Source organism: Melozone crissalis, unplaced genomic scaffold (genome assembly GCF_028551555.1).
Source record: "Melozone crissalis strain CALT ecotype California unplaced genomic scaffold, PUWL_Pcris_2 ptg000019l_1, whole genome shotgun sequence".
In the NCBI taxonomy this organism is placed as follows: Eukaryota; Metazoa; Chordata; class Aves; order Passeriformes; family Passerellidae; genus Melozone; species Melozone crissalis.
Window position 1 is genome coordinate 316,607 of NW_026535797.1, and position 14,239 is coordinate 330,845.

Sequence of the window (14,239 nt, forward strand, 5' to 3'; positions counted from 1 at the left end):
TGGAACCATCAAAACTACCAGTTTATACTGGACCAATATATTAACCATATTTTTCAGTTGATTTTCTTTGCATAGGCAATTTTATCTCCAGCTCCTGTACAACAGTGCATCTAATTTCCCATGCCTGGCTGACAGAGCAAGCTGGGGAAAGCAACAGTTCATACAAATCTTGCAGAAGTGGCATTTGGGGACAATGGAAATCTTGAGGGTCTCATGGAGGTCCTTCACACCTTGGAAAGTTTAGGGATATGGCTTTGGTCTGCGCAGGTAAGAATTAGGAATGCTGAATTAGCAGCGAGGTCAGAGTACGTTTGAGCTTACTGATATATAAGCAATGTCACCTGTGTTTTGAAGTACTTTGTGAACAACACAAGAAGTGACAGGGCTGGACATCAATCATCCCATCTGACAGACTGAGCATCCCTGAGGTTCCCAGAGCAGCCACAGCTCTCTCAAGGCAGCTCTCTGTTGTTCACAGCACATTTCTGCTGAGGCTGTAGCTAACACCCAACAAGTAATTGCTCCAGCTGTGAAGATTGACTTTTCCTCAAGCCTTTGCTCAGTCCTACCCAGGGAGATATGGCATTACTATCCATCTTTCAAATCTCATATTATTAAAAGCTGTAATATGATTAGCTAATCTATCATTAGCAACAGTTGTAAGGTACTCTCAACAATACACAATTTTACAGCTTCTAGAGATCTTGGCATTTAGTAATCCACCAAGTCACACTTATTTTCAAACCAGGAATCAATGCAATTCATCTCCTATCAGTGGCTGAGGAAGGCATGAGACACCCAAAACTCAACTGCCACAGCCACCAAGAATTTATACAGACAAAATGCCCAGAACACAGAACACCCCTGGGTGTGCAAGGTGACAGAACTGAGGAAGGAATGCAGGCAATGCCCTGTGAACGTTCTGGGAATACCCCAACACGTAAGCATTACTGTCACAAACTCCAGGTGAACCTGGCAGGGCCCCATGGGCAGGTGAAGCACTGTCCAGCAGGCTGCTCAGGAGGCAATTGTTTCACATGGCTTCACAAGTTCTAATGCACTACACCCATTTATTCTCAAAGCCATAAGGAAAGATGCAACATTGGATCTGCAAGGAGATACTGCTTCTCCTCTGAAAACATCTCACAGTTTTCATCAACAGTAATCTATTACATAAGGAATATTATTCTATGGAAAAAATTATGTGCATTGGGCCTAAGACACTGATCATTTGAGGAAAATCTCTTGCAAAGACTTATCTGTTTCCGCTATGAAAATCTCCAATCCTCCATTTAGCTGACAGATTATTGCAGGCACTGTTAATAAATACTGCCCACTGTCAGCTCCCAGCAAGCCCTGAGAAAAACCTGTCACTCCTGACCTGCACAAAACATTAGTTTGATTAGTGTCCTCATGGAAAATTGAAGGAAAATGAGAACTTAAAAGTTAAGCCATTTACATTGCCACAGTTTGCTAGAAGTTAAACCATTTACATTGCCACAGTTTGCTAACACTATCATTGCAAAATCACATCAACAACTTACACATCAGAACAAGACTTCGCTTTGCCAACTGTCCTGATTCAAGGATCAGCTTTGGCTCTGCTCATTGCCATTTACTGCTGACAGAGGAATGACAGATATTGCAGGAATGACATCAAGGTCCACTGAAGGCCTCTTGAAACAAATTTGGATTATGAGTACCATGCCTGTGATTGAATTATGCAAAGACAGATTTTCCAAATAAATAGACTATTAAAAAAATAGTCTGTGAAAATGTCTCCAAACTGATGACTGAAACAGCAAATTAGTCTTCTTCTGATCAATTAATGAAAACTCAGCCATTTTGTAGTCCTGCATATTACCTGATTAAAATGCGATTTGTATACAAATCATTGTCAGCTCTACACTGATAATTTTTGTCCAGTTTCTCCCCTAGTAGCTTATCTTGTCAGACATTTTAGAAAGAGTTCTCATGTTAGAGTCCAAACGTTACTTCAGAATGATGCTCCAAGTGGCTTCTGACACATCTCTTTCCACAGGTGGTGAAATTAATTCAGGTGTACAAGAAAATTCGCAATGGTGGCACAGCAAAGGATGCACACATTTATGTACTTACTAAGTGATGTGGGGTGCCCAACAATGAAAATTCCTTTAAGCGACTCAACTTAATACATGCATGCAACCTAATGTCCTTGCCATTACTTACTATTAATAGAAGTGGAACTTACTGTTAATTCAAGAGTTCCCAAATCTTAGACCTCTTTCAGCAGTTTGGAACTCTGATATCTTTGTGCTGAAATGCCTCCTGGTACCTAAAACTGCCCTGAATCAATGGCACAAGAACCAGTTTTCCTGACTGTGCTTTCAGAGCCCGACCTCAAGCCTGCAAAGGAGATGGCAATAAAGAGGAGTACAGCAATGTCCCCTCCCCTGGGAGCATGCAGAAAAGCTGCCTGTCACCGAGGGCACTAGGACAGGAATGGGGCACTGCAGACACAGCCACTCTGGCCAGGGACACAGGCAAGGCACTAGGACTGGGCTGAGAGCCAAACAAAAGTCCTCTGTTCCTTGCGTTTCCATGTTCTAAGCCATACAAATGTACAGATCAACATGTGCACAGGCCACTGAGAATTCAGAAGACAAAGTTTTAAAAAAAGAATGAGTGCTTGCAGAAAAACTAGGAAGGCTTCCAAATCGATGCCATTCTCCTTTGCTTTTTGTTTCTAAAAAATATCCTTCCTTTAACCACGAATCAAATAGTCCTTTAAAACTGCCACCATGAATCACTCAATGAAGTGATAAATCTGAACCATATAACAAGAAAGCAGCCAGCCCGTGTCACCAGTATAAATCCAATGGTTTTAGTGGGAGGACCCAGTGCCATTTCCTTTAACAACTTTTACCAGCTCGTCCCAAAGGGTTTCAGCACACCTGAAGGCTCTATTCCTGTACAACTTTAGATAGCTTATGACAAAACAGGTGACTCAGTTATTCATGACTGCACAGAGGGCACAGGCATTTCCCTTGCACAATTCCACATGCCAGCACACACAAGTCATCAATGCCTTCAATGGCCATGCTGCTTCTTGTGACCTGTGCAAGGCCATCAGGAGGGGACAGGGGTTCAGAGTGGACCCAAAACTCAAATGCAAATGAAACAGGAACCTTTTCCAACAGATGACAGACAGCCCTTCTGTTCCAGAAAGAGAAATCTTCATTTTGAAAAGGGTGGAAGAACACATTCACCCTCCTCATCCTCTGCTCTTGCTCCAGAAGGAATCACTCATTGGAAAAGAATTTTTTAACATTTTAAAACATACCAAAGAAAGATCTTTACTTCTGCACGTTTTGGAAATCAATATAACAAACTGGCAAATCAATCAATATAACGAACTGGAAAAATCAGCTGCACTGGGAAAAAGCATGCTCCCATCTGGGCTTACTGCTGTCCCTGGTAAACTTTAGAGCACACAACTACAAACACCACAGATGGTTTCACCTCTTCCAAAACCACAGAATTTGTAACTGCACAGAGAGTCCTTGATAACAGACTCTTCATACCTGGAACACATTTCTTGAATTATTTTGCCAGTTTCAAATGCATTATACATTTTTAATTGATGGCACTGCACTGAAAATTTTCTGCACTGAATGGGTTAGTGTCTGTTTGTCTTCACATCTTGTTTTATTTTGAGAAGTAGCAGACAAGTTGGATAAACGAGCCAAAGACTGTTTTAGCCATGACAGGGGAGTAAGAGAAGGAAACATTCAAGCAATTGCTACTTTCAAGTGGAGTTTACAGTCCAAATTATCCCCATGCTGAAATGTTTTGATGAGTTAAACACATGATTTGTACTGTTTTTTAAGGAGTAAACTTGACTGTTACTGCAAACTAACACTAAATTACAATTTACTTGCTGCAAAATAAATACATGTAATTCTTATTTTGGTCTAATAACTGCAATTTGGCTCACTCTGGGCATCAGCAAGAGCTTTACAGGCCCAGAAAGAAGCCCCTGTGTTGCACAGAGACATCCGTGCCCTGCTGCGTCAGCCAGGCCTTGAGCAAAGCTCGTTCCCTCAGCAGAGCCTTGGCCGGGCGGACCCTGACCCACTGTGCTGTGACAAAACCATCTGTGATTCTGGGGCACCAGGGGAATGATGAGGAGCCTCTGGCCTCCCCAGCCGTGTGGGATGGAGCGGGGCTCGAGGAGAGCTCACTGCCATGCCGGGGCAGGAGCCCGTGCTCGGGGCTGCTCTGGGTGCCCCCAGCTCCCCCTCAGCCTGGGGGCAGTGCCAGCTACGCCGACTGTGACGGCAAAGTTTTCTCAAAGCCACTTAGGAAATGTCACATCCCTACCAAGACTAAAACAAGGAAGAGAGAGCAGTTCATCTTCCCAATACTACTTGAAATCTGGGCCTATTTATTAATTTCAGTTGCTACACACAGCAGGGTTCAGTGCAGTCCTAAAGTGAACAATTCTGTGTTATCAGAATCCCTGAAATCCTTTTGCAATATATTTTAAAGTACTCCTTGTAGCAGCTAAAAATAAAGTTACTCGATTAAATGCATCTCTTTTTATAAATGCTGTATGGGGCACTGTATACATACTTCAAAGCACTGAAATTCAGCCAGAAAATTAGAGAATCCGCTTCTCCTTGCTTTCCTATTTTCCCTCTCCTATACTGAATCTCCTTCACAGAATGGAGAAGACAAGGAAGCAGTTAAATATCAGCAATCTGGTCATGGAAGAGAGCAGCTGAACATGATTCAGTGTGACAAGAGGCACTGTGATTTGGCTAAACCATTTCTCGGGACACTTTGTAAGGAGGATCAGCAGCATTATTCCTTTAATAGCCATGTCGAATGCAATAGCCAGCTGGGTTTTGTCCCAGACCAAGGTATCAGCATCAGGTCAGAAGGTAACATTCTGTTTACACGATTATTTCCTAAAGCACTTATCTTCTCCTCGGTGTGAAAGTTGACTTTTCTGTTTGTAAGGAGGCCTAAAGAATTGAGGGAATGGGAAAAATTAGCTACACTGAGCTGGAGCTGAATGGCATTAGGTGGGAGGTCTGAGAAAGGCTGCAGCGGCGCCCAGCAGGACACCTTATTAGCCGCGTCATCGCAGTTCATTCAGGCAAGCCAGAGCAGTGTCACCAGCATTCCCACACAAAGACAAAGTTCTTCACACAGTCTATAAACATGCCTCCCCGGCCAATTCATCCTAACTTGACACTGCTGAAAAGAGGGGCTCGAGGGTTTTGTTTTTTTTTAAACACAACAATAACATAACAAAACAAAACAAAAACCGTGCAGCTCTGCCAAGCAGGCTGAATGGGGGAGAAGGAGGGACACTGTCACATTTCTTGGGAAGAAACAATCCAAAGGTCAAGCCATATTTTATTCGGTGAGCAAATTTTTCTAATAACTAAATGTATTTAAGATAAATACCAGCTAATATGAGCCATTCCATCTTTCTCACACAACCTCTGGAGTGAGATACTATCTCTCCACAATCTATTTATTTCTGTGCATTATCTGCAGATGGAAGCTACAGACACAAGAGCTTTTACAAAGGACAGAGAACCACAGAATGGTTTGGGTTGGAAGGGACCTTAACGTATGACTGCCTATATAAAACGTCCTCTCCTAAGTAAAGGAATATGAAGATCACAACTAACACACTGAGACAAGAGGATCAGCTCACTCCTGGTGCGACCATCATTTCTCAGGACAAACTCCTCACTCAGTTTACTGCTGACCTGCGCAGAGCTTGGAGCCGCAGGTTCTGTGTGGAGTTGCTGCAGCAGAAGCAGGGCTGGGCTGAGTCCCCAGAGGGCCTGGAAATGCTCCATCCCCTGGGTGCGAGCAGGGCTGGGCCGAGTCCCCAGAGGGCCTGGAAATGCTCCATCCCCTGGGTGCAAAGGGCTGGGCTGAGTCCCCAGAGGGCCTGGAAATGCTCCATCCCCTGGGTGCGAGCAGGGCTGGGCCGAGTCCCCAGAGGGCCTGGAAATGCTCCATCCCCTGGGTGCGAGCAGGGCTGGGCTGAGTCCCCAGAGGGGCCTGGAAATGCTCCATCCCCTGGGTGCGAGCAGGGCTGGGCCGAGTCCCCAGAGGGGCCTGGAAATGCTCCATCCCCTGGGTGCGAGCAGGGCTGGGCTGAGTCCCCAGAGGGCCTGGAAATGCTCCATCCCCTGGGTGCGAGCAGGGCTGGGCTGAGTCCCCAGAGGGGCCTGGAAATGCTCCATCCCCTGGGTGCGAGCAGGGCTGGGCTGAGTCCCCAGAGGGCCTGGAAATGCTCCATCCCCTGGGTGCAAAGGGCTGGGCTGAGTCCCCAGAGGGGCCTGGAAATGCTCCATCCCCTGGGTGCAAAGGGCTGGGCTGAGTCCCCAGAGGGCCTGGAAATGCTCCATCCCCTGGGTGCAGCGTTCAGGGCACCCGTGGGGCACTCGCTGTGCCCAGACCCCAGCCCTGCCCGTGGCAGGATGACTGTGCCAAAGGCATCACCAACTCACCTTCCCTGGCCAGGCAGGACCTCACCCCAACACGGAACGCTTCCAAAAGGGGCTTGGCCATCGCTCTGGCAGGAGCCAAGAGCTGGCTGGAAGGTGGAAGGTGACCTATGGATAACAAGGTTATACAGCACCTTCTCCCCGGGTCTGTAGTGCCAGAGGCAGTGACAGCCCCTGCACTGACTACTGCTGGAAAGTTAGGGAACGACAATGCTGTCTCCTGCCACAGCCACGTCAAGGCACTGAAGATCAAGAGGATGGAAACACGAGGTTTTGGCTTACAGCAACCCAGACCGTTCAGATTTCTGTTGTTCCTATCTGCGTTGCTTTTTCTTTTTAAGTTTTCATCAGAGATCAGCCCAAACACCTGCACCTTGAGAACAGGTCCCCTCCCCAGCAGAGGTTTCAGAGACAGCTTTCAAAGAGAACCCTGTCATCTCCTGTACACCACCTCCCTTCTGCAGCTCTGATAGTGCTCAGCTTGCACACTTTTGCAATTTCAAATACACACTTGGGGCCAAATTAAAAAAAAAAATCCCCATCAATTCCAAGTACAAGTTACCTGCTGACTGATAGTTTAATTGTGCCTCAAAAGCCATAACGGAAGTGCCTTCATTGGCATGCCCAAGGTGGTGTAGTGCTGTCATTAAAAAGATAAAGTTTATAATATTTTTGTGCCTTGTTCTTTCTGATAAAATGGCTAAAACCTATTAATAACACCAAAATATCTCAAAAGGTCAAGCTCCATACAGCAAGATGAAGGGAATTGTCAAGAAGCTTAGGCATCTTAGCACTCAAGATATTTGCCAGGGCTGTTTAACTAATATGTGATGTTCACTTTTAATTTCAATATAGTGCCATTTGGGCAAAAATGTTGTATTTTTTAATTAATTACAATGTCAGCAGCTATTAAGATTAAAAGAAAGACCACATCAATAATAAATACTTAATCCAAAGAAAGGATTACAAGAAGAGCAATAAAAATCAATTTTTAGAGCTGGAAAATTGTGACTTTTTCCTCACTTGACTGGTATTTTCATTATATTGACAAACCCATGATCTTACCTGACACTGACATTCGCCTAATGAAATAGCAGCCCTGGATAATGATGTAAGGACTTGTCAATTCTGCTACAGGACAACACAGCACCACAACACTGATGTTCCCGTGCAAAGAAATTTTCATGCTCTTCAGCTGATACAAGAGAAAACTACAAGAAGAAACCAGAGAGAGGGGATGTCTTTTTGGATCTCTGCTTTATCATGGAATATTAACATCCTCCCACATAGTTTCTGAGCTCTTCAGTGCTGGTGACACTTGGAGCTCAGCAGACAGCAGGTAACTGCCCAATCTTTCTGCATGAAGCCCAAGACACCCCAATTCTTGCTGTTTCTTCTGCAGGGCTTAAATGTGGGGAGCAAAGCCAAAGTCCTGCAGTCACTTAGTGTCAAAAGCACAAACGAGACAGAAATAACCAGGACACGTGGCAACAGGATACTGATTATTGTTAAGCTTATAAAAGTATTTTTTGTGACATATTTAGAGCAACTCAGACTAAAGACACTGTGTGTCCTAACCAGCTCATTGATAGGAACAACAGTGCAGGGGTCAAGGAATTGTGTCAGATTTGGGTCTTGCCTGACCTACAAGAAGCATCTTCTCCAGCTCCATCTCCTGTGTGGGCAGCAGAGCCTCCTCATCCTCAGCGAGCTGCCAGGGATGGGGACCTGCAGGCTCCACCATGGGACTGGCTAACAGCTGGGCTCAGGGCAACTGTGAATTTAAAATAAACCCTAATGCTTCTAGAAAAGGGCAATGCAAATGGCTCAGACCCAGAGAGAATTCACTAACAAAGGATTAAACAATGCTCGATGCTTCGAACAGCTCATGAGCAACCAATTTTACATTACCCCTTTGAAAATCACACTACAGTGGAGCACCAGGAGCCAAGAGAGGAAACAAAAAAGGGGTGAGGACAGAAACGTTTGAAGTGCTAAAGAGAAGGGAACAACCCATTTTCCAAACAGCACGGTGATCAAGAAAGTTAAGAGCTGTCAACACTAGGCTTGAGCAATGAAAATTCTAGTGGATATAACAGCAGCAGGACCCATGCCCTTGTTGGAGCAAAACTGACTCATCTCGGCTGCATGTTAAACCCAGCATGGATGAAATGAAGATAAAGCAGCTCCACAACAGCTGAGGAAGATAAAGCAGCTCCACAACAGCTGAGGCAGCCGCATCAACGGAGCTATCCAGGCCTGAGCAGGGTGTGCCCAGGCAGCCACAGCCTCTCCAGCTCCGGCACCGCTGTCCCTGCCACCCGAGCACCCTCCTGGTGGGGACGAGCCGAACCTCTCCAGGACAGGGGACACAGCAGGCAGGGCCCACAGCCTCCTCCCACAGTGCTCCCACCTCATGGGAGCCAAATCTCCGTGGTGGCTGCTTGGCCCGGTGCCCACAGGCTCCAATGGGAGCAGAACGGGGCTCTTTCAACCATTCTCCATTTTATCAGCTCACAGCCAGCATTGTAAATAAAATCACAAGAGCGATTTATTTTCATTTCTCTGCAAATGAGTAAAAATTGGATCAACAGCCCATATAGATTCTCCTTAATTGAATCACAGCTATTCTAGAAGATATGGCCATAGGATAGCAGATTTGAAAAGGCGCAGACCGCAATGGATGCTGATGTCAGTGTCACCTTTAGCTGGACACTAATGACTTATCTTCTTCCAGCTCCAGGCTCTCTAAGGAACAAATTACAGCAAAGAGAGAAATATAACCCAATGAGAATGTGACACTCTGCACATTCTCATAGAAAGCCGCTTTCTGAGCAAAATCAAGCAGGCAACAAGTTACTTGCAGTAATTTCTTTTTTAAGAGGCATTCTCTTTTCTTGCATCACATGTTTAATTACGCACGCCCTCCTGGGAGAGGGACTGCTGCAGTAAACCCAACCTTGCCCTGCTTACAGCACTTACATTCCACTAGAGAGACTCAGCAGCCAACAGGGCAGCTGCAGGAGCTCCTGTTAATGCAAAACAGGCGAAAAGGACTAAAGCCTTCAGGGAAGATGAGTGCCACAAAACTGCCATGATCCACATCCACACTGCTGGACAGGGACGGTGTGGGCAAACAACTGACTAAAACATCTCCAGGAATCCTCAGAGCTTTAACTGCAGCATTTTTTCTGAAAGAGCCACAATACCATTCACACTGGCCAGGTACAGCAAAAACCGGCTTAGTGCATCTACTCCATTTTTTCTTTAAATGACACCTTCCTCTGTGATACCTGCAAGTATCTAAAGTTCTGGATTTCAGATTTTAGACCTTCGCTTCCAAACCTGGTACTGTTCACACAGATTTATCACAAGAGAAACATTAGATATTTACCATTTGAATAATGAATACTGAAAATTTATTATAACCTGTTCAGTTTGTAATGCCAAAAAGAAAGGAAGAAGAAGAAGAAGAAAAAAGCTCCAAATGCTGAAAACAACAGAATAAGGACAAAATTAGTGATTAGGATGACCAAAAATTATCATTCACTTAATATGGAACTGCAATTATTGTGTTCCCTTCAAATTATACTAGTGTATGCTTTCCATTACAATACATACCAGCACAAAAATATTTTCCTGCTAAAAATACTATCTAAGTAAAATTCACAATGTGTCTGAGCAGAGAGGGAGGACACACGGGTTGAATTTTTGACAACGGCACCAAAGACACCAAAGCTCAAGCCAGCAGAAAAACAAGGAGCAAGGAAAAGTGACTTTGGCTGTATTTGACAGGCTGAAAGTAACAAGACAATTTTGCTGGATTTACTCCTTAAAGAGCATATTATCCAAACACGCTAATTTTGAGAGCACTTAACCTTCCCCTAAGGGGGAGAATGACTGAATATTAATGAGCTGAGCTTGGGGTGTTTAATGAAAAGCTGTCGATCTGAATGTGATCCAGGGGTTTAAACCTTTGTTAGAAGACATTTGGCTGGAAGGTTTATTTGCCTTGAGAGTGCTTTTTATCTGAATACACAGAAATTTCACTATGCATTTGAAGGCTCATGTTAAAATCACTGCGGCAAAAAAACAAAGTAAAAACAAAACCAAACCAAACCAAAAAAATCCCAAGCCCTCCTAAAGCAAGCTGCTTTGAGGCTCTTCCCAAATGACCCAGATCTTTAGAGCAAAGTTTTCCTTTGCCTAGAAACTAAGTGGCTTTTCTTTTGCTCATTCAGCTGCTAGTTCTGGGAAAAGCCCAAAGAGAAACATTTAGATTGGAGGGGTCTTTGAGAAGAGGTGACAGTTGACTGATGAGCATCCATAAAATGACAAAGAATAGTTGTGTGGAGCCGGTGCATCACATCGCCTCTCCCTGGGAAACTAATTGCTCTGAATTGTTAATAGTAACATTATTTTTCTGGCAATCATTTCTTTTCAATACTCAAAATCAGCATGAAACAGCTCCTTTGACCGGACATAAAAGTTAAATGTCCCAATGTTGATCAAATTAACTTCAGCTATGTGACAATGGACTATATTTGTGAGAAAATAATGAAGGGCACAAAGGGAAGCTTTATGCTAAGATTTCACAGTTGTAATGTAAAAATGTTTCTGTTGAACTAGGCCAGGGAACATTTCAATAGGAAAACAGAAGAGCACTGTCACTTTCATTAAAAAAAAACCACACTCATTTTATGGATCTCAATGCTTGAGATAATTTCAGGAAGTTTAGATGGCTGGCACATCCCAAGAGCCAGGGATCAGGCTAACACCTCACGTCCTGTCCTTCCCAAACTCTTGAAGGGCCCCATCCTGCAGCTTTTCCCTCATTCCCCAGCCTGGGTATTGCATTCATACACTTCTCCCTATCAAGTGGCTACAGGACACAACTAATATGTCAATATGGTTAATTAGTATGAAATATGCACAAGCATTAGTTATAACAGATGCATGAAAAATTAAACCAAAATGTAAACTATTTTCCTCTCTTACTCACGTGTATAGTTTACACCCTCCAACTTCAGAAAATACAAAAAAACCAAGTATCATGCAAATAGGGCTAACCATACATGGCAATTATCCAAAATGCGCTTTGAAGAATTTTGTTTCCTCCACAAAATATAAAGCAGATGTTCTTATCTCATTTTAAAGCAAACTCAGTTTTGACTGTAGACCTGTGCCTACCTGGAACAACGTAACTGACTTCTGGGGGCTCAGCTTGGGTTTACACTGGTGCTGACAGAGACTCATTACACACCTCAATTTTCTACATACACACTGTAAGTATATTTGTAAAGTTACAAGCAAATATTTGTTCAACAACAGCGTGATTCCAATTCTCTTGGTCTTTAAAGCAACAATCTGACACCACATCTTCTCTCTTGCAAAATGGCAAATATTAAACGCAATCTGGCTCAGCACATACCAGTGAGCTGCCTTTAAAAGTGTTCTTTCTATTTAGCTAATTTTAATGCCATTAAAGTTAAATCACTTCAGGATTAACTTTATTAAAGCAGAAGCTTTATTAAAGCTAGAAGAACAAACCCTTGTACTCCTCAAACGTGCTATTAGGATTACTAACAGATTTCCCCAAGAGAAACTTTTAGCATAACTTTGTATCATTCCCCCAATGCTTTTTCCTTGGTTTCCCCCCAACCTCCCCCTGCTCACCAATGCTGTCACATTGCACAGCTTTTTTCTTATGCGTTAAAACTTTGTGGCTAAAATAATTTTAGAGATCGCAACTTCGCTGACAATCTGAACAGTTAAACTGATCCAGTTTAGCTTTATTTGCAAATCCTCTTCTGGTTTGCATCCCCAACTCCTGTGGTAGCTGTTGCCCAGATAAAAGGCCGTACATAACTCATGTTTATGAAGATGCAGCACGAACACAACTGAGCTTTCACTGACTCCCACAGTGACCTAAATCAACTGTGAGAAGGTGTTTCTATTTCATTCAGTGAAGGTTTAGCTCAATAAACTGTTTTCCTTCTCGGCATTGTTCATTGGGTTTGAACTGCATCGCCGTTAAATGCTCTTTAGCAGTTTAAAGGCTTTAAAGGAAAAGACTTATCAGTCTCTGTTTTTAACAGCACTAAATCTGCATTATTAGTTCATGCAGATAAGGCGATTTGAAAGCTCAGCTTGAAACCTCTCTCTTTCTGTATTTATCTGACACTGCATAGTTCCAGTAGCTCAGCTGGAAATGTAGATCTATGAAACTTTAAAGAGAGATTAAAGCCAAGAAAAGAAGTACTTTTCCCCCTATAGCTGCTCTCACTTTCCCTTTTCCTGCTGTCTGAGGGAGCGCTGGGGGACAATGGCCAAAGATGGTTCCCAAAGCCCCTGAATGGGGACACTGTTGGTGGCAGCATTCATTCAAAGTAAGCTCCAGTGTATTGTCCTCCCCAATCAGCAGATCAGAATAGAGTGCGCTGGTGGCTGCCAAAAGGTTAGTCCTGCCGATGAAAGGGGCTTCCCATTATTCACTGGCTGCAGAACTCCCCCTTTGTGCCCGCAGCCCCGGCCGCACTGCGGAGGTCCGGATCTGCGGCTGGCTGCTCCCTCAGAATGAACAATGATCCTCGGCCGGCTCGCCGTGCCACCGTGCAGCCCGAAATCCAGGGGCTCCTTTTCTAAGGACAGGAGCCGGGGCAGTTTTTGGCAGTGTCACATTTTAATGATATACCATCGTGACATCCCTGACCCACAGCTGACACTAATACTACAGTCTCATTGCCTTGCCCTTGCCAGGGCATCGTGGGAGGTCCAAAGCCAAAATTAGCTAATGAAGCACACTGTATGCTGCAATAAATAATGCAAAAGGTTTGCACAGGTTTCCCTCATGCAAAGCATTAGAAAAGGAAAAGATACCAATGGAGCCAAGAAAAATGAAAAGAAAAAAACCACACTGCTCTATGCAACAGAACTCAAGAATATGCATCCAGACTGCACCGAGATCCTTATCTTCCTGAGCCCTGCTCTGTAAATCAGGGACCTTTTATATATATGCTGTCTATGCAAACCTTCCAATTGCCTCCAGCATTTTCAAGCGATTTGAGCAGGTTTTGCAAGTGATACAAGAGAAAGACAATACTGGCTTTTTCCTGTTCACCCCTGGGACATCCCAAAGGTGATGGTAAATTCCTGCTTGGAGAAATTCCTGCTTAGCCCCCTGCTGGGGGAAAGGCAGTCTCGACTATCCCACCTACCGCCCTACAGGACTCAAGACCCACAGAGAGGAAGGAAAGCTGAGAAAGAACACTACTGGAAAGGCATTTACACACCACTGCAACATTTCCAAACATTTTCAGTGAAAAGCTACAGAGGGAAAAATGGCAACGAGATATTTTCCAGCACATAAACTGCTTTGCTCAGGAGTGTCTGTAACTTGCAGGCTGCTGCCAGAGAGAGGCAGAAGGGCAGACAGGTGCCTGTGGACAGGGATGCCCTAGGGATGTGCCAGGCAGCAGAGGAGCAGGGCAGACAGGTGCTTGCAGACAGGGATGCCCCATGGCTGTGCCAGGCAGCAGAGGAGCAGAGGCTGCCCATGAGGCCTGGCACAGGCTGCCCTCAGCCAGCAGGGCTGGCCCTGGCCAGTGGTGTGGCCCCTCCAAAGCCTGCGTGGGGCAGCAGGATGGGGCTCAGCACCCCTGCCTGGGCTGGGCCCCCATTCCTCGCCCTGGGGAAGGACAGAGGTGACACTGAGCGGGTGA

The 14,239-nt window shown here is 44.7% G+C and overlaps 1 protein-coding gene across 2 annotated transcripts in view; it reads right to left on the reverse strand.

Moving 5' to 3' along the window:
- Positions 1 to 14,239, reverse strand: part of INPP5A (inositol polyphosphate-5-phosphatase A) — a 187,334-nt gene that overhangs the window by 54,205 nt on the left and 118,890 nt on the right. The gene's annotated exons all lie outside the window — the stretch shown is intronic.